At 51.3% G+C, this 18,293-nt stretch overlaps 1 pseudogene; it reads right to left on the reverse strand.

Annotated features, from left to right (window-relative positions):
* Positions 1 to 2,442: 2,442 nt before the first annotated feature.
* LOC144274140 (butyrophilin subfamily 2 member A2 pseudogene) lies at positions 2,443 to 16,979 on the reverse strand (annotated as a pseudogene).
* Between the last annotated feature and the right edge of the window lie 1,314 nt (positions 16,980 to 18,293).

Genomic DNA, 18,293 nt, shown 5'->3' on the forward strand with positions numbered 1-18,293 from the left:
AGAAATCATATGGTACATCATGCATCAAAGAATTATGATTTAAAACCAAATATGTTTGGGGTTCTTTTCATTTTTTGTTTCTGAGCCTTTAGGGGTGCATTAGATTCATATTTTCACATTTTTTCCAAAACCACAAGTTAAAATTTTTTTTATTGGTATACTTAGTGAAAACTGTGATTCTCAAGCAATCATTTGATTCCAGAAGTTTGTGCTTTCAGAATAAAAACACCAAATACTGCCACCCTCATGGTAAAATGGCAAGAGTCGGTAAAACTGGTGATATGTATTTGGCTATCTAGACACACATGACACTAGTATCAATGAGAATTGCACTGAATACAGCTAAGGACATGGTTACATTATGTTTTTGGATACAGGCCGTAGTTTGCAAGCTGAAATTGCAACCATTGATTGCCTGTTACTGCTCCGAAAGGTTCCATATATCTGAAATGCCTTTATGTTCCTATGACAATTAATACCATTTTGGACTTCCAATGTTATGAACTTTTTATACCTTTTAATTAAAAATAATAAACCTAATGTCTGTAACTAATCCTCCCATTCTGTGAACACTGAAGCATATGCTTTTTGGAGGTAGCTGCCCTGGGACATGTGTAAGGTGATCAGTAGATACTGCCAGGCTTATGGCCTGAGGACGTCCTGATTTTTTGTACCTCAGTGGTGGCAACCCTATTTCAAAGCCTTCGCTGTCCTTCATTCTCACTAGTTTACTTTTCTTCCCTTCCAAACAGGGGCATCGTTTGCTGTGGGCAGGTGCCCCTCCAACCTTGGTTCCCCAGCCCCCAACATTTTCATAGCTCTTCGCCAGGGGTTGTGTGAAAAACAGCCCCCTGTCAGATTTAGCCATCAGGTTTAGCTACCAGTGGGGGTTTCTGATACTATCCATATCACGTCTTGCTTTCCTATCTGAATTAACTACCCGCAACTTTCCACATGGGTGTCTCATTCAGAGGGCCCTGCCTGCCACATCCCTCCTCACCTCTGAGAGACAGCCCCCCCACCTGCCACTCGCCACATCCTTCCTCACCCCCCGCCCCTGTGAAACGCCTGCCTGCTGCTCACCACGTCCCCTGTGAGATCCTTCCCCCACTGGTCTCCAGGTCCCTCCTTTCCTCCACCCCCCAACAAAATCCACCCCCCACTACCATTTGCCTCATCCCTCCTCATCCCCCAGCCCCTGCAAGATCTCCCAGCCCGCGGGTCACTGTGTCCCTCCTTTCCTCCACCCTCCCCGAAAGACTGCCCAGCGCACCCTGTCCCTCCTTTCATCCACCCCCCTACCCGCGAGATGCCTCTACCCATCACTCACTGTGCCCCTCCTCTCCTCCATCCCCTTGCCCATGAGACCCCCCATACCTCACTCATTATGTCCCTCCTCTCACCCATCGCCTACCCGCAAGACCCCCACCTGCTCGCTGGATCCCTCCTCACCCCTCCTCCCCATCAAGAGCCCTCCCCTCTTGCCGCATCCCTTATCAACGCTGCCCTCACATGGGCAGGAGAGTGATGCAGCCAACGGTGGTGGCTGGGCAGGGCCTGGGGCAAAGTGGGGACAGGGCCAGTGGGGGGGATGGAATGTGGATGCAAGAGGTGGGACAGGGAACTAACCTCCCCCAGGGGAAGCTTCACCCACTGCCCATGTTAAAGCTGTTTTAGTGCTTGAGGGGTTCACAGTTGATACCTGGTGAGTGAAATCTAAATACAGAACAGACAACCAGTGTGGGGTTTGTGCCCTGCTTTGTAACTGCCCTGAGGTTGGACCTCACGTTCTTGAGCTGCCCACAACAATTACAGCTGGGACATTAAGGTGAAGGAAACAAGAAGAATTGTTTGTAGTGTTTTTATTTTACAGTGAGTAGGTGGAAAGCAGGAAAGTAAAAGGAGCTAAGACAGAGTTTAATGACCACAGCATATTGTAAGGAGATCCACAGCTACTCAGAGCAGTTTGCTTAATAGCACTAAAATAGCACCAATGCCCAGGAATTAATATAGGGAATTAATGAGTTACAGTCTCACTTTCAGTAACATGTCATAAATCCCTCTGTCCCTCTCAGGTTCCCTTTCCTTCTCCCTTTTCTTTCATACTCTCCTTCTCTACTCAGCATTTTTCTAGCCCTCACTTGTGATCCCTGTTTATTTTCCTGTGTCTTTCCCACTCTCCTCCCCTCCCTCCCACAGATCAACCCCCTTGGCTGCTCCCTTCTTTCCCCTGATTTTCTGCCTTCCCCTCTTGCTGCCCCAGCGAGATCTAATCCCACAGATCTGCACAAAATACTCCCAGCTGCTACAGAGCTTCCAGCTTCTCCCAAAACCCTGATTGATTCATGCTGGGTCCCTGCCTCCTCCACCTCTGCCTGTCCCCAGCCCGGCTGTTAGTTCTGCCCCCTGCCCAGCGCCCGCCTGTGCCCCTCAGGGCCCCTCTGCCCCTCCTGCAGCCCCAGGGGTTCCTTCCCCTCCCCCTCTGTCTCCTGTTGCTGCAGGGAGGGAGGGGGAGGAGCTTCCACTGGTCATAGAGATGAGGGGCCGGGGCTGGGTCGATGGGAGTCCTCCAAGGTCATAGAGACTAGGAGCCGTGAGGCTAGAGAGGCTGATTTCCGGTTCCCCCCTTTGCTGTGGGTCTCAGGGGCGCAGGCGGAGCCGGGATCCCCACCACGCCCAGAGCCAGGGGCGGATTCTCTCCCCAGGGACGGAGCCCGGCGGGAAAGTGAAGATCGGGGCCTCGTCACCAGCATCGATAAATGTCACCTGCCCCCGGCCACAGTCCAGACAAACCCAGATCCTGCTGGGGACCCGGCTCAGGGTCAGGGGGGTCACAGGGGAGGTGAGAGCCCGGAACTGATCCCCGCACCGCTCCACAGCCCAGATCCCCCCCTCAGGGCTACAGCTGATCTCTCCCTTCCTCCCCACAGACTCTCTGGCCACCCCCACAGCCCAGTATCCCCCACCCTCCACCTCCACCTCCCAGCAATGTCTCCCCGCGGTGAATCCCTCACAGCCCAGCACACAGAGCCAAGAGTCAAATCTCTCAGGGTTGTCGGGCAGATCCTGCCACCTGTCTCCCTGGCTCACACTTTTCCCACCCTCAGACAGGACGAGTTGGGGATGAGCCGTGTCTGGATCCAGAGTCACGTTTGCTGGGGAGAGAGAATCAGAGCGTGAGGGGCAGAGCTCGGCCCTGGGGGAGGGTTTGATGGCCTCAGTGACAGAATCTGCCCCAGCTGGGGAGTGACGCAGGGAAACTCCTTCCTCCAGGATTTACCCGTCAGCTCTGAAGGGGGAGCAGCTCAGAGATGTCAGCACAGTGCAGGGGAGAGTCACGCCCCGGGCAGAGGTGGGCCAGCCATGCAGCCAAAGGGTCACTTGAGCCAGGTCTGGGACTCAGGCTCTTTCCTGTCCTGCTCCACATCTCTCCAGGGAGGGGACTAGAGACCCAGGTGTCATGGGGGGCCCCACAGAGTGGTGAGAAACTGAGCTCCCTCTCCTCAGTGCTCACTGACACGCCTCACCTCTCCCTGCAGTTTCCCATCTTAAACCCCACATTCCCAGATGAGAGAGAGCATTGCTATGGGGAGAGAATAGATGCCTCCCATCCCTGCACCCTCAGCCTACGTGAGAGCAAGGGGAGTGCTGGGGGAGAAGGAGCACGAGGTTCATCTTCCCGTCTGACTCTGGCAAAGACCAGACTAACTCAGCAGACACATATTAACAGACACACACACCCCTCACTCACTCAGCCCTTGCCCAGCATGGGGCAGGAGCGGTGACTGTGGGCAGGGATGGCCTGTGCTGGTGGAGGGTCCAGCCGGGAAATGAAAGGGTCTGAGCGGGAAGGGCAGGGGAAGTGGAATGGGGGCACTAGGACCCCGCGGCAGCAGATGATGCAGGGAGGTAGCAAGGAGCTGCAGGGGAGAGGCAGGGACACTCTGCTCTGGGGCCCAGGGAGGTGCAAGGGGGGCAACAAGGGGGGAACAGGGGACACTCGGAGGGGGCACGGGGCGGGGTGGGAGGTGGGGCCAGGGGGAGAACATTGGTGGAGCCGGGCCCTCAATATTGCTGGAGCCACGAGCCCATATAACTCACCGCTGCGGCTTGCCAGTAGGGCCGTACCAGGGCCTATTGGCTTCCTTTCACCTCTGCTGTTATTACCTGTAAAGCTCCTTTCTCCACTCCCGCTACCCTGCTGTTCTCTGGCAACATATTTTGTCCCTGGGGTTGGCCCATTAGCTGGTGTCCCGTGTGTGTGTTTTATGATACAATCTCCAATTCCATGATCGCACACTGTTTTTGCCACAGGACCCCTGCCTCATTCTTTCACTGCCCAGGATGGATGCACAAGGGGTGAGAATTAAGGGCGTACAGGCCAGGATAAAACTAGCATTTCCTAACTACCAAGTGTTTGACATTTCAACCTAAATCATCTTCTGTTCAGGGGGGTTGTGCAATATTCTGTACTTGTAACATGTCCCTTCTTGCTCCTCTCTTTTAAAGGTAAAAATCCCCCGTTTTTTCAATCTCTCCTTGTGCTGATTCTCATTGCCTTTCTCTGAGCCCCCTTTTCTTCTTCAGTACCCTTTCTGAGGTGGGGTGAGAAGTACCCAATACAGTACTCCCGATGAGGGCAAAACACTGATTTCTATAACGGCTGTATAATATCTCCATGTTGTTCACCATCCCCCTTTTATGGATTCTCAGATTTTGTTTGACCTTTTCCCCAGAGCTGCGCAGTGAGCAGAGGGTTTTGTCAAGCTGGCCACAGTGAATTCCAGGTTGCATTACTGAGGCCTTGGCTACACTTGCACGTTATAGCGCAATAGAGCCGCCCAGAGCGCTCTCCCTCACTCCCCGTCCACACTGGCAAGGCACGTAGAGCGCTCCGACTCCCTGGCTAGAGCGCGGCTGGTCCTCCACCTCCCCGGCAGGGATAAGGTTTGCTGCGTATTGGGTGAGACTCTGCAGCGTCAGTGTGGACGAGGAGTAACGTTACAGCGCTCTGATTGCCCTCCGGAAACGTCCCATCATCCCATTAACTGAAGTGACCGCTCTTGTCTTTGTTGAGAACTCCGGCAGGAATGCGGAAGTGGCCCTTTCAAAGCTCCATTTCGGAGCCGGCTGCTTATCAGCTCGGAGAAAAAAAACAAACAGCTACTGTTTGCTTTGAGTGACGGAGAGAGAGGCGGGGGTCTGAACTTACAGACAGCGTGGTGACACACTCTCAGCATCCCAAAAACCCACTCTCTCTCCCCCCACATACACACAACACACTCCACTCCACCCCACGCCCATTTGAAAAGCACGCTGCAGCCACTTGAATGCTGGGATAGCTGCCCATAATGCACCGCTCCCAATGCCGCTGCCAATGTGGCCATGCCCCTGCGCTGTCAGCTCTCAGTGTGGACAGACTGCGGCGCTTCCCCTACTGTGCTCTCCAAAGGCTGGTTTAACCCAAAACGCTCTACAGCTGCCAGTGTAGCCAAGCCCTGAGCTGCTGATGCACTTATTTTCAAACCCTGTAATGTGAATGAGTCGCTCAATTTTTTCCCTCCATGATATGTTAATTTATCACCAGTGCACTTCATATCCCACCAGGTTTCCCTTTCACACAACTTGCGGGGGGAGAGGTCCCTCTGAACCGCCTCACAGTCTTCACTGGACTTGACTAGCCAACCTCAGCTGTGGCCCTCTGGAAGAAGAATCATTCCCCACAGGGACCACTCCCGAAATGCCCTGTGCATCCCTCTATTCCTCTCCCACTCCCTAACCTCATCCCTCCCCATACCACTCCTCTCCTGCCCCATCTTCCCCAAGGAATTCCAGAGCGCGCACTGGCTCCTTCTGTGCCCTTACTGGCTTCTCATGCAGCTTGGATCCTGCCGTGTGTTTGGGGGGTTGCAGTCAGTGTGTGATAGGGTCTCGGTATCTCTGTATGTGACCTATGGGGGTCTGTGTGCAGTGAATGTGCTAAGCCCTGCTGGCTGCCATGTACCTGTGCCACGGCTAGAGCAGCAGCAGCAGCTGTCTGGGCACATGCAACTCGGTTAGGGCTTCTGAAAATTGAAATGAGCAGCCTAGACATTAACCTGGCCCTGGCCCAGCCCTTTGTCCACCCCTCCCTCCCTGAGCCTCCAGCCCCATCAGGGACTCTAACAGCATCTCGCTGAGAATCCTCTGAGCTTCCAGTGGGCACAAAAGAGCTCCTTGGGCACCCAAAATCACAATGTTGGCCAGACAAACCTTTGAGTCTTTTCACCTTAGTACAGAGCCATCCCTGCCCCAAAGAGCTAGTGTAAAATATTAACTGTGTGACAAAAGGGGACTGGAAGTCTCAGGGCAGGGGAGCTTTGGATATCGATGCAATAGGAGCTGTAGTTACCTGGGCAGACGATGTTTCTTCTCCAGTCTGAAACCAAACACAGAGAGAGGGATGAGAACCCAGCTGAGCAAATGCAGCAACACCAGGGCTCTGGGATGAAGAGCAGCTGGCTTAAGCTGAACCCAGGCAAGAGCAAAGTGATTGAGAAGCAGGGACACATTTTGAAGAACGAGATGAGACTCTGCCCTTCATTTCATTGAATCTGTACAGCCCCCGTTCACCAAAGTCGAGGTGCAAAGACTAGGTGACCTGGTAGCATCAGTGTCTAAACATCCCAGCTCACTAGGCCCAGGGCTACCCTGGGGTGGGTGCGGGGAGGGGGAGATTGACCTAAGATGCACAACTTCAGCTACGGGAATAGCGTAGCTGAAGTCGACGTATTCAGGTCGACTTACTTTGGCGTCCTCACGGTGGCGAGTTGATAGCTGCCACTCCCCCGTCGACTCCGCTTGCGCCTCTCGAGGCGGTGGAGAACCGGAGTTGACAGGAGAGCGCTCGGGGACTGATTTATCACGTCTACACTAGATGGGATAAATCAACCCCCGATAGATTGATTGCTACCCGCCAATCCGCCCTAGGAAACTCTGCCTCTTCCTGGGGGCAGGAATCTGGCCAGTGATCCCTGCCTCTGCCACCGCCAGGCTGGGTTACTGTCGCTCACTGAATCTACAGCTGAGTGTGAAGGCTCCAGCTGGTACCGAATGCAGCTGCCGGCCTTCTCCAGGGCTTAGGCCACAGTGAACCCATCAGGCCCATGTTCCAATCCCTTCACTGGCTCCCAGTCCCCTTCTGATGCCAGTTTAAGGCCTTGGTTTTAATCTGCAAATCAATTAAAGAATCCAGCCCCAGCGGAGGCTGTTTGTGAGCCGTCCAGGTAGGAGGCTACAGAGGCCCCTGCTCCGCCCCCACCCCACCTCATTCCACCCCCTTCCCGAAGTCCCCGGCCCCACCCTGCCTCTTCCCCTCCTCCCCCAAGCGTGTCACATCCCCGCTCCTCCCCTTCCTTCCCAAAGCATCCTGAGTGCTGTGAAACAGCTGTTTTGCGGCAGGTGGGAGGCACTGGGAGGGAGGGGGAGGAGTTGGTCAGCGAGGACGCCAGTGGGCACCGCGGGGAGGGGACAGCTTGGCTGTGGGTTGGTGCAGAGCACCCACTAATTTTTCCTTGTGGGTGCTCCGGGGCTGTCGGCACCTATGGCCAGTGGTGACAGCGAGAGCAGCAGCAGCAAGCCAGTTGCAGAGGTGGACGAAGCAGTGGACATGTTGCTCAATGTCCCCGCCCCCCCACCACACACACACACACCTTTCAGGGTTGGGAGGTGAATCCATGTGAGGGCACCTCTGAACTCTGGGTCTTGGCTGATTAAGAACAACCACCTGTGAGTGGGCTGCAGCGGCGGGAGAGGGGAGTGGTGTGTTACAGGTCATTCGCTCATTGGATTTTCACACGGCAAGGTGGGAAACTGAGGCAAAGGACACTGCCCAATGTACTGTGGGGTGGGGGTTTGCTTAGGGTAACATGCTTTCAAATCATGGCTGTGGTGTTTTCCCAAAACAATGCTGGGTTCCCTTTGCCTTGTAATAAAAGTTTTCTTTTGTTACACTCAGGGCGGGTGAGTGGGAAGGTTTGTCTCTTACCCTGTATCTACACTAGCAGGCCCCTGACTGACAAAAGTTTCACCGACAAAAGCACCGGTGTGGACAGTGCTATGTTGGCGGGAGACACTCTCCCACCGACATAGCTACTGCCGCTCGTTGGGGGGGGTTAAATTATGCTGGTGGGAGGTCGGCATCCAGCGGCTACACGGGAGAGCCCATTGCAGGGAGGCTGCAGGGGTACGGCTGTGCCGCTATAAGCCTTAAAGGGGCCATTGTAGAGCCTTAAAAAGGCTCAGGAGTGAAATTTGCCCAGATTATTGTGTGGGGTCTCAAGGTTTTTCTCTTCTGTATTGCTAGGAGGAACCCTTGACACTGCACCCAGTCCTTGGTGCTCCCGACTCCACCTGGCAGAAGGGTGAGAGATCGAGAGATCCAGAGGTAGTTTCAACACCACGGAAAAGGCTGCATTCGAGAAATAGAAACACTTACCAAGTTCACGTTGAAGATCATCTAGGTAACAAAGAATCAGAAACAAATACACACTAATTAAGTGCATCTCTTCCAGGATGGAATCAACCCCAGCCTCCCATCCCATCTGCAGCCTGTCCCTCTCAAACCCATAGAACCAGGCAATGGGCAGGGAAACTACTGAGGTCTGGAGAGAAGAGTCCCTTTCCAACCCACAGGAAGGGAACAGAGCACCTGCAAAGTCCCATAGGGTGCGGCTACACAGCAACTGAATACCCCCAATTGACCCATGGCAGCTAACCAGGCTCACAAGACATGGGCTGGGGGCCTGTAAAATTGTGGGGTAGACATTTGGGCTCATTTTGTGTCTACACTAGAGTAAAGTATCAAAAAATAACTGATTATCTGCATGGACTTACAGTTCTGAAAGTTCTGAATTCCCTAGCGAATTAGGGCCAGATTTTTAAAAGTATTTAGGTTCCTAACTCCCACTGATTTCAATTGGCATTAGGTGTCCAAATACCTTTAAAAAGCTACCCTTAGAGCCCAATGCCACTTCCTTGCATATTCCATGTTCCCATTCACTTTGCTGGGAGCTTTAGGAGTGCACGGAATGTAATATTGGGCCCTAAAATTATCAACATTATTCTTTTAGTGATGTGACTTGTGCATTTAGCGTTGGATCCTACACTCGTTGAAATCAAAGGCACAGCTCTAACTGATGTTAGTGGTGCAGCATCAGGGCATTCAAGTTTTTCTCATTTAAAAAATAAAACATGAGGAGACAAATTTGTACAAAGTTTTCCTTGTTGGAGAAAAGGGCACAACACTTACTGATTTGTGTATCACGGTTCCCTAAAAAAACAGAAATAAATATAAATTATTATTAGGAGCATTTTTCTCATGGATATACGGTTGTCTGAGTTTTGTGAAAGTTGAACATCGTGTCTCACTTTTCATAGAACCAGTTGGGGTGAAACTGATCAGGCTTAATCTCATCGCAGTTTCCTTTTAACATTAAATGAAAAAATGAACAACTCCTCCTCCAATATAATTACACACAAGATCCACATTGGACCCAATTATTTACTTGTCAGATGAGGCAAGAGGACATTTGAGGGCACAGAGTCCTCCTGGTCCCCCATGTCATGGTGCCTCCAGCACCATGTGGATTTCATCCTCAGAGAAGATACATTTCAAAGAACATTTTCTTTCTGGTTTTCTCTTACCCACATACTGAATAATTATCAATACATTATCCCTGATATTTCATGTGATACTCAAATTGATCTCTGTTTAATAATTATCATCATAAATAATAAACAGCAAACAACTTAATGGAAAAGGTTCTATGTGGAGTAAAATTGAATTTACTGATTTCTCCAAGATGTTTCCCTAAAGAAATGAAATGAAGCAAACAGATGGAAATACAAGTTATTTAAGAAGATTTCCAGTTAATGGAGATTTCAAGGTGTGTTTTCATGATATGAATGCCTGGCCCCTAAACACCAAACATTTCATTCATGTTTTACTAACCATGTGGCCACACTAGAGTTAAGTGTCCAACAGTAACTGACTATTTTCAAGGATTTACAAATGCAGGAACACCAGGGCTCTGGGATGAAGAGCAGCTGGCTTAAGCTGAACCCAGGCAAGAGCAAAGTGATTCAGAAGCTGAGACACATTTTGTAGAACTAGATAAGACTCTCCCCTTCATTCCTGGGAATTTGTACAGCCCCCATTCACCAAAGTCGAGATGCAAAGACTCAGGTCCCATGTGACCCTTCCCTAGGCCTAGTTGACCAGGTAGCATCAGTGTCTAAACATCTCAGCTCACTGGGAAACTCTGCATCATCCTGTGGGCAAGAATCTGGCCACAGTGATCCCTGCCTCTGCCACCACCAGGCTGTAGATCACTGAATCTACAGCTGAGTGTGAAGGCTCCAGCTGGTATCGAATGCAGCTGCCGGCCTTCTCCAGGGCTTAGGCCACAGTGAACCCATCAGGCCCATGTTCCAGTCCCTTCACTGGCTCCCAGGCCCCTTCTGATGCCAGTCTAAGGCCTTGGTGTTAATCTGCAAGTCAATTAAAGAATCCAGCCCCACTGGAGGCTGTTTGTGAGTCGTCCAGGTAGGAGGCTACAGAGGCAGAGCATTGTACAGGGCACCCAGGTTGCAGGGTGGGACCGACACAGCTACCCATTACTCTGGATTGTACCCTGGGTGTGTCACAGTCACACCCTGAATTAAAACTCACTGGCTAAGCAGGGGGCAGAGATGCCAAAGCCCAGTGAAGATCAGAGGGGGTGGGGACAGGTGTTCCTGCCTGATGCTATGAACTCCCCTTCGAGAGCCCTAGGTACCATTTGACCCTCCCCTCCCCTCTCCCGTGTTGAAAGCCAGAGCTGATTAGACTCCATGGAGAGCCCTTGTTTCAGTTCAGTGGTTGCAAGAGCTGAAACCATTGATGAGCAGGCCTGGGGCCAAGTCGCAGACCTGGTGTGGGGACAGGGCTGCAGGGAACAGCATGGAGACGCAGCAGGAGACACGGCCTGCTGGAGCCCCTGGGCAGGTCGGGGAACCTCAGAAGGCGCCGTTGCGGAAGTGGCAGTGGGTGGCCAGCAGCAGCCGTGGTAACCCCAGTGGAGCTGAGCGGTGGCAGAGGTAACAGCAGCAGAGAAACCAGCAGAACCCGCGGCAGAGGCATCAGCCAGCGGGGCAGAGACAGCAGCCGCCGCGAGCCAGTTCCAGAGGCAGGAGTGGCAGCAGAGGCGTTGCTCGACGTCCCTCACCCTTTTTCAGGGATGGGAGGTAGCGAGCAGCCAGGGGCCTAGGTGCCGACTTCCCCTCTGGCCGGTGGGTGCTGAGCCCCTGCTCCACACCAGGCCTCGCCCCCACTCCAGCCCTTCCCCCAAACCCCTGCCCCACCTCTTCCCACCCCTGCTCCACCCCCCCACTCCACCCCTTCCCCAAACCTCTACCCCACCTCTTCCCACCCCTGCTCCACCCCCTCATTCCAGCCCTGCCCCAAGTCCCCACCCCTGCTCCGCCCCCGCCCCACCTCATTCCACTCCCTTTCCGAAGACCCCGTCCCCACCTCGCCTTTTCCCCGCCTCCTCCCCCTTCTTCTCAGAGAATTCTGAGTGCCGTGAAACAGCTGTTTTGCGGCAGGCAGCAGGCACTGGGAGGGAGGGGGAAGAGTTGGTCAGCGAGGCCGTCAATGGGTGAGATGCACTGGTGGGAGGGGGGAGCTTGGCTGTGGGTGGGTGCAGAGCACCCACGAACTTTTCCCCATGGGTGCTCCGGGGCTGTCGGCACCTATGGCCAGTAGTGACACTGATAGCAGCAGCAGCAAGCCAGTTGCAGAGGTGGAGGCAGCAGCGGACGTGTTGCTCAATGCTTCCCCCACCCCCACCCCCCAGCACCACACACACACACAAACACCCTTCAGGGGTGGAAGGTGAATCCATGTGAGGGCACCTCTGAACTCTGGGTCTTGGCTGATTAAGAACAACCACCTGTGAGTGGGCTGCAGCAGCGGGAGAGGGGAGTGGTGTGTTACAGGTCATTCGCTCATTGGATTTTCACATGGCAAGGTGGGAAACTGAGGCAAAGGACACTGCCCAATGTACTGTGGGGTGGGGGTTTGCTTAGGGTTACATGCTTTCGAATCATGGCTGTGGTGTTTTCCCAAAACAATGCTGGGTTCCCTTTGCCTTGTAATAAAAGTTTTCTTTTGTTACACTCAGGGCGGGTGAGTGGGAAGGTTTGTCTCTTACCCTGTATCTACACTAGCAGGCCCCTGACTGACAAAAGTTTCACCGACAAAAGCACCGGTGTGGACAGTGCTATGTTGGCGGGAGACACTCTCCCACCGACATAGCTACTGCCGCTCGTTGGGGGGGGTTAAATTATGCTGGTGGGAGGTCGGCATCCAGCGGCTACACGGGAGAGCCCATTGCAGGGAGGCTGCAGGGGTACGGCTGTGCCGCTATAAGCCTTAAAGGGGCCATTGTAGAGCCTTAAAAAGGCTCAGGAGTGAAATTTGCCCAGATTATTGTGTGGGGTCTCAAGGTTTTTCTCTTCTGTATTGCTAGGAGGAACCCTTGACACTGCACCCAGTCCTTGGTGCTCCCGACTCCACCTGGCAGAAGGGTGAGAGATCGAGAGATCCAGAGGTAGTTTCAACACCACGGAAAAGGCTGCATTCGAGAAATAGAAACACTTACCAAGTTCACGTTGAAGATCATCTAGGTAACAAAGAATCAGAAACAAATACACACTAATTAAGTGCATCTCTTCCAGGATGGAATCAACCCCAGCCTCCCATCATGCAGCCTGTCCCTCTCAAACTCATTGATCCAGGCAATGGGCAGGGAAACTACTGAGGTCTGGGGAGAAGAGTCCCTTTCCAACCCACGGGCAGGGCACGGAGCACCTGCGAAGCCCCATAGGGTGTGGCTACACAGCAGCTGAATACCCCCAATTGACCCATGGCAGCTAACCAGGCTCACAAGACATGGGCTGGGGGCCTGTAAAATTGTGGGGTAGACATTTGGGCTCATTTTGTGTCTACACTAGAGTAAAGTATCAAAAAATAATTGATTATCTGCATGGACTTACAGTTCTGAAAGTTCTGAATTCCCTAGCGAATTAGGGCCAGATTTTTAAAAGTATTTAGGTTCCTAACTCCCACTGATTTCAATTGGCATTAGGTGTCCAAATACCTTTAAAAAGCTACCCTTAGAGCCCAATGCCACTTCCTTGCATATTCCATGTTCCCATTAACTTTGCTGGGAGCTTTAGGAGTGCACGGAATGTAATATTGGGCCCTAAAATTATCAACATTATTCTTTTAGTGATGTGACTTGTGCATTTAGCGTTGGATCCTACACTCGTTGAAATCAAAGGCACAGCTCTAACTGATGTTAGTGGTGCAGCATCAGGGCATTCAAGTTTTTCTCATTTAAAAAATAAAACATGAGGAGACAAATTTGTACAAAGTTTTCCTTGTCGGAGAAAAGGGCACAACACTTACTGATTTGTGTATCACGGTTCCCTAAAAAAACAGAAATAAATATAAATTATTATTAGGAGCATTTTTCTCATGGATATACGGTTGTCTGAGTTTTGTGAAAGTTGAACAGCGTGTCTCACTTTTCATAGAACCAGTTGGGGTGAAATTGATCAGGCTTAATCTCATCGCAGTTTCCTTTTAACATTAAATGAAAAAATGAACAACTCCTCCTCCAATATAATTACACACAAGATCCACATTGGACCAAATTATTTACTTGTCAGATGAGGCAAGAGGACATTTGAGGGCACAGAGTCCTCCTGGTCCCCCATGTCATGGTGCCTCCAGCACCATGTGGATTTCATCCTCAGAGAAGATACATTTCAAAGAACATTTTCTTTCTGGTTTTCTCTTACCCACATACTGAATAATTATCAATACATTATCCCTGATATTTCATGTGATACTCAAATTGATCTCTGTTTAATAATTATCATCATAAATAATAAACAGCAAACAACTTAATGGAAAAGGTTCTATGTAGAGTAAAACTGAATTTACTGATTTCTCCAAGATGTTTCCCTAAAGAAATGAAATGAAGCAAACAGATGGAAATACAAGTTATTTAAGAAGATTTCCAGTTAATGGAGATTTCAAGGTGTGTTTTCATGATATGAATGCCTGGCCCCTAAACACCAAACATTTCATTCATGTTTTACTAACCATGTGGCCACACTAGAGTTAAGTGTCCAACAGTAACTGACTATTTTCAAGGATTTACAAATGCAGGAACACCAGGGCTCTGGGATGAAGAGCAGCTGGCTTAAGCTGAACCCAGGCAAGAGCAAAGTGATTCAGAAGCTGAGACACATTTTGTAGAACTAGATAAGACTCTCCCCTTCATTCCTGGGAATTTGCACAGCCCCCATTCACCAAAGTCGAGATGCAAAGACTCAGGTCCCATGTGACCCTTCCCTAGGCCTAGTTGACCAGGTAGCATCAGTGTCTAAACATCTCAGCTCACTGGGAAACTCTGCATCATCCTGTGGGCAAGAATCTGGCCACAGTGATCCCTGCCTCTGCCACCACCAGGCTGTAGATCACTGAATCTACAGCTGAGTGTGAAGGCTCCAGCTGGTATCGAATGCAGCTGCCGGCCTTCTCCAGGGCTTAGGCCACAGTGAACCCATCAGGCCCATGTTCCAGTCCCTTCACTGGCTCCCAGTCCCCTTCTGATGCCAGTTTAAGGCCTTGGTGTTAATCTGCAAGTCAATTAAAGAATCCAGCCCCACTGGAGGCTGTTTGTGAGTCGTCCAGGTAGGAGGCTACAGAGGCAGAGCATTGTACAGGGCACCCAGGTTGCAGGGTGGGACCGACACAGCTACCCATTACTCTGGATTGTACCCTGGGTGTGTCACAGTCACACCCTGAATTAAAACTCACTGGCTAAGCAGGGGGCAGAGATGCCAAAGCCCAGTGAAGATCAGAGGGGGTGGGGACAGGTGTTCCTGCCTGATGCTATGAACTCCCCTTCGAGAGCCCTAGGTACCATTTGACCCTCCCCTCCCCTCTCCCGTGTTGAAAGCCAGAGCTGATTAGACTCCATGGAGAGCCCTTGTTTCAGTTCAGTGGTTACAAGAGCTGAAACCATTGATGAGCAGGCCTGGGGCCAAGTCACAGACCTGGTGTGGGGACAGGGCTGCAGGGAACAGCATGGAGACGCAGCAGGAGACACGGCCTGCTGGAGCCCCTGGGCAGGTCGGGGAACCTCAGAAGGCGCCGTTGCGGAAGTGGCAGTGGGTGGCCAGCAGCAGCCGTGGTAACCCCAGTGGAGCTGAGCGGTGGCAGAGGGAACAGCAGCAGAGAAACCAGCAGAACCCGCGGCAGAGGCATCAGCCAGCGGGGCAGAGACAGCAGCCGCCGCGAGCCAGTTCCAGAGGCAGGAGTGGCAGCAGAGGCGTTGCTTGACGTCCCTCACCCTTTTTCAGGGATGGGAGGTAGCGAGCAGCCAGGGGCCTAGGTGCCGACTTCCCCTCTGGCCGGTGGGTGCTCGACCCCCTGCTCCACACCAGGCCTCGCCCCCACTCCAGCCCTTCCCCCAAACCCCTGCCCCACCTCTTCCCACCCCTGCTCCACCCCCCCACTCCACCCCTTCCCCAAACCTCTACCCCACCTCTTCCCACCCCTGCTCCACCCCCTCATTCCAGCCCTGCCCCAAGTCCCCACCCCTGCTCCGCCCCCGCCCCACCTCATTCCACTCCCTTTCCGAAGACCCCGTCCCCACCTCGCCTTTTCCCCGCCTCCTCCCCCTTCTTCTCAGAGAATTCTGAGTGCCGTGAAACAGCTGTTTTGCGGCAGGCAGCAGGCACTGGGAGGGAGGGGGAAGAGTTGGTCAGTGAGGCCGTCAATGGGTGAGATGCGCTGGTGGGAGGGGGGAGTTTGGCTGTGGGTGGGTGCAGAGCACCCACGAACTTTTCCCCATGGGTGCTCCGGGGCTGTCAGCACCTATGGCCAGTGGTGACAGTGATAGCAGCAGCAGCAGCAAGCCAGTTGCAGAGGTGAAAGCAGCAGCGGACGTGTTGCTCAATGCCCCTCACCAAACACACACACACCTTTCAGGGGTGGGAGGTGAGTCCATGTGAGGGCACCTCTGAACTCTGGGTCTTGGCTGATTAAGAACAACCACCTGTGAGTGGGCTGCAGTGGTGGGAGAGGGGAGTGGTGTGTCACAGGTCATTCGCTCATCAGATTTTCACATGGCAAGGTGGGAAACTGAGGCAAAGGACACTGCCCAATGTACTGTGGGGTGGGGGTTTCCTTAGGGTTACATGCTTTCGAATTATGGCTGTGGTGTTTTCCCAAAACAATGCCAGGTTCCTTTTCCCTTGTAATAAAAGTTTTCTTTTGTTACACTTAGGGCGGGTGAGTGGGAAGTTTTGTCTCTTATTCTGTGCATAAACTAGCACGTTTGTCAGTACAACTTTTGTCAGTCGGGGTATGAAAAAAGCAGGCCCCTGACTGACAAAAGTTTCACCGACAAAAGCACCGGTGTGGACAGTGCTATGTTGGCGGGAGACACTCTCCCACCGACATAGCTACTGCCGCTCGTTGGGGGGGGTTAAATTATGCTGGTGGGAGGTCGGCATCCAGCAGCTACACGGGAGAGCCCATTGCAGGGCAGCTGCAGGGGTACGGCTGTGCCGCTATAAGCCTTAAAGGGGCCACTATAGAGCCTTGAAAAGGCTCAGGAGTGAAATGTGCCCAGATTATTGGGTGGGGTCTCCAAGGTTTTCTCTTTTGTGTTGCTAAGAGGAACCTTTGACGCTGACCCCAGTCCTTGGTGCTGCCGACTCCACCTGGCAGAAGGGTGAGAGATTGATAGATCCAGAGATAGTTTCAACACCACGGAAAAGGCTGCATTCGAGAAATAGAAACACTTACCAAGTTCTCTTTGAAGATCATCTAGGTAACAAAGAATCAGAAACAAATACACACTGATTAAGTGCATCTCTTCGAGGATGGAATCAACCCCAGCCTCCCATCATGCAGCCTGTCCCTCTCATACCCATTGATCCAGGCAATGGGCAGGGAAACTCCTGAGGTCTGGGGAGAAGAGTCCCTTTCCAACCCACGGGCAGGGCACGGAGCACCTGTGAAGCCCCATAGGGTGTGGCTACACAGCAGCTGAATACCCCCAATTGACCCATGGCAGTTAACCAGGTTCACAAGACATGGGCTGGGGGCCTGTAAAATTGTGATGTAGACATTTGGGCTCATTTTGTGTCTACACTAAAGTAAAGTATCAAAAAATAACTGATTATCTACATGGACTGACAGTTCTGAAAGTTTTCAATTCCCAAGGGAATTGAAGCCAGATTTTTAAAGGTATTTAGGTTCCTAACTCCCACTGATTTCAATTAGCATAAGGTGTCCAAATACCTTTAAAAAGCTACCCTTAGAGCCCATTCCCGCTTCCTTGCATATTCCATGTTCCCATTCACTTTGCTGGGAGCTTTAGGAGTGCACGGATGGTAATATTGGGCCCTAAAATTATCAACATTATTCTTTTAGTGGTGTGACTTGTGCATTTAGTGTTGGATCCTACACTCGTTGAAATCAAAGGCACAGCTCTAATTGATGTTAGTGGTGCAGCATCAGGGCATTCATGTTTTTCTCATTTAAAAAATAAAACACGAGGAGACAAATTTGAACAAAGTTATCCTTGCTGGAGAAAAGGACACAACACTTACTTATTTTTGTATCACGTTTCCCTAAAAAAAACCCAAAAAAACAGAAATAAATATAAATTATTATTAGGAGCATTTTTCTCATGGATATTCGGTTGTCTGAGTTTTGTGAAACATCGTGTCTCACTTTTCATATTACCAGTTGGGGTGAAATTGATCAGGGTTAATCTCATCCCAATTTCCTTTTAACATTAAATGAAAAAATGAACAACTCCTCCTCCAATATAATTACACACAAGATCCACATTGAAGCAAATTATTTACTTGCCGGATGAGGAAAGAGGACATTTGAGGGCACAGAGTCTTCCTGGTTCCCCATGTCATGGTGCCTCCAGAACCATGTGGATTTCACTCTCAGAGAAGATACATTTCAAAGAACATTTTCTTTCTGATTTTCTCTTACCCACATGCTGAATAATTATCAATATATTATCCCTGATATTTCATGTGATACTCAAATTGATCTCTCTTTAATAATGATCATCATAAATAATAAAACATCAAACAACTCAATGGAAAAGGTTCTATGTGGAGAAAAATTGAACTTACTGATTTCTCCAAGATGTTTCCCTAAA

This window comes from Eretmochelys imbricata, chromosome 14 (assembly GCF_965152235.1).
Source record: "Eretmochelys imbricata isolate rEreImb1 chromosome 14, rEreImb1.hap1, whole genome shotgun sequence".
NCBI classification, from domain to species: Eukaryota; Metazoa; Chordata; order Testudines; family Cheloniidae; genus Eretmochelys; species Eretmochelys imbricata.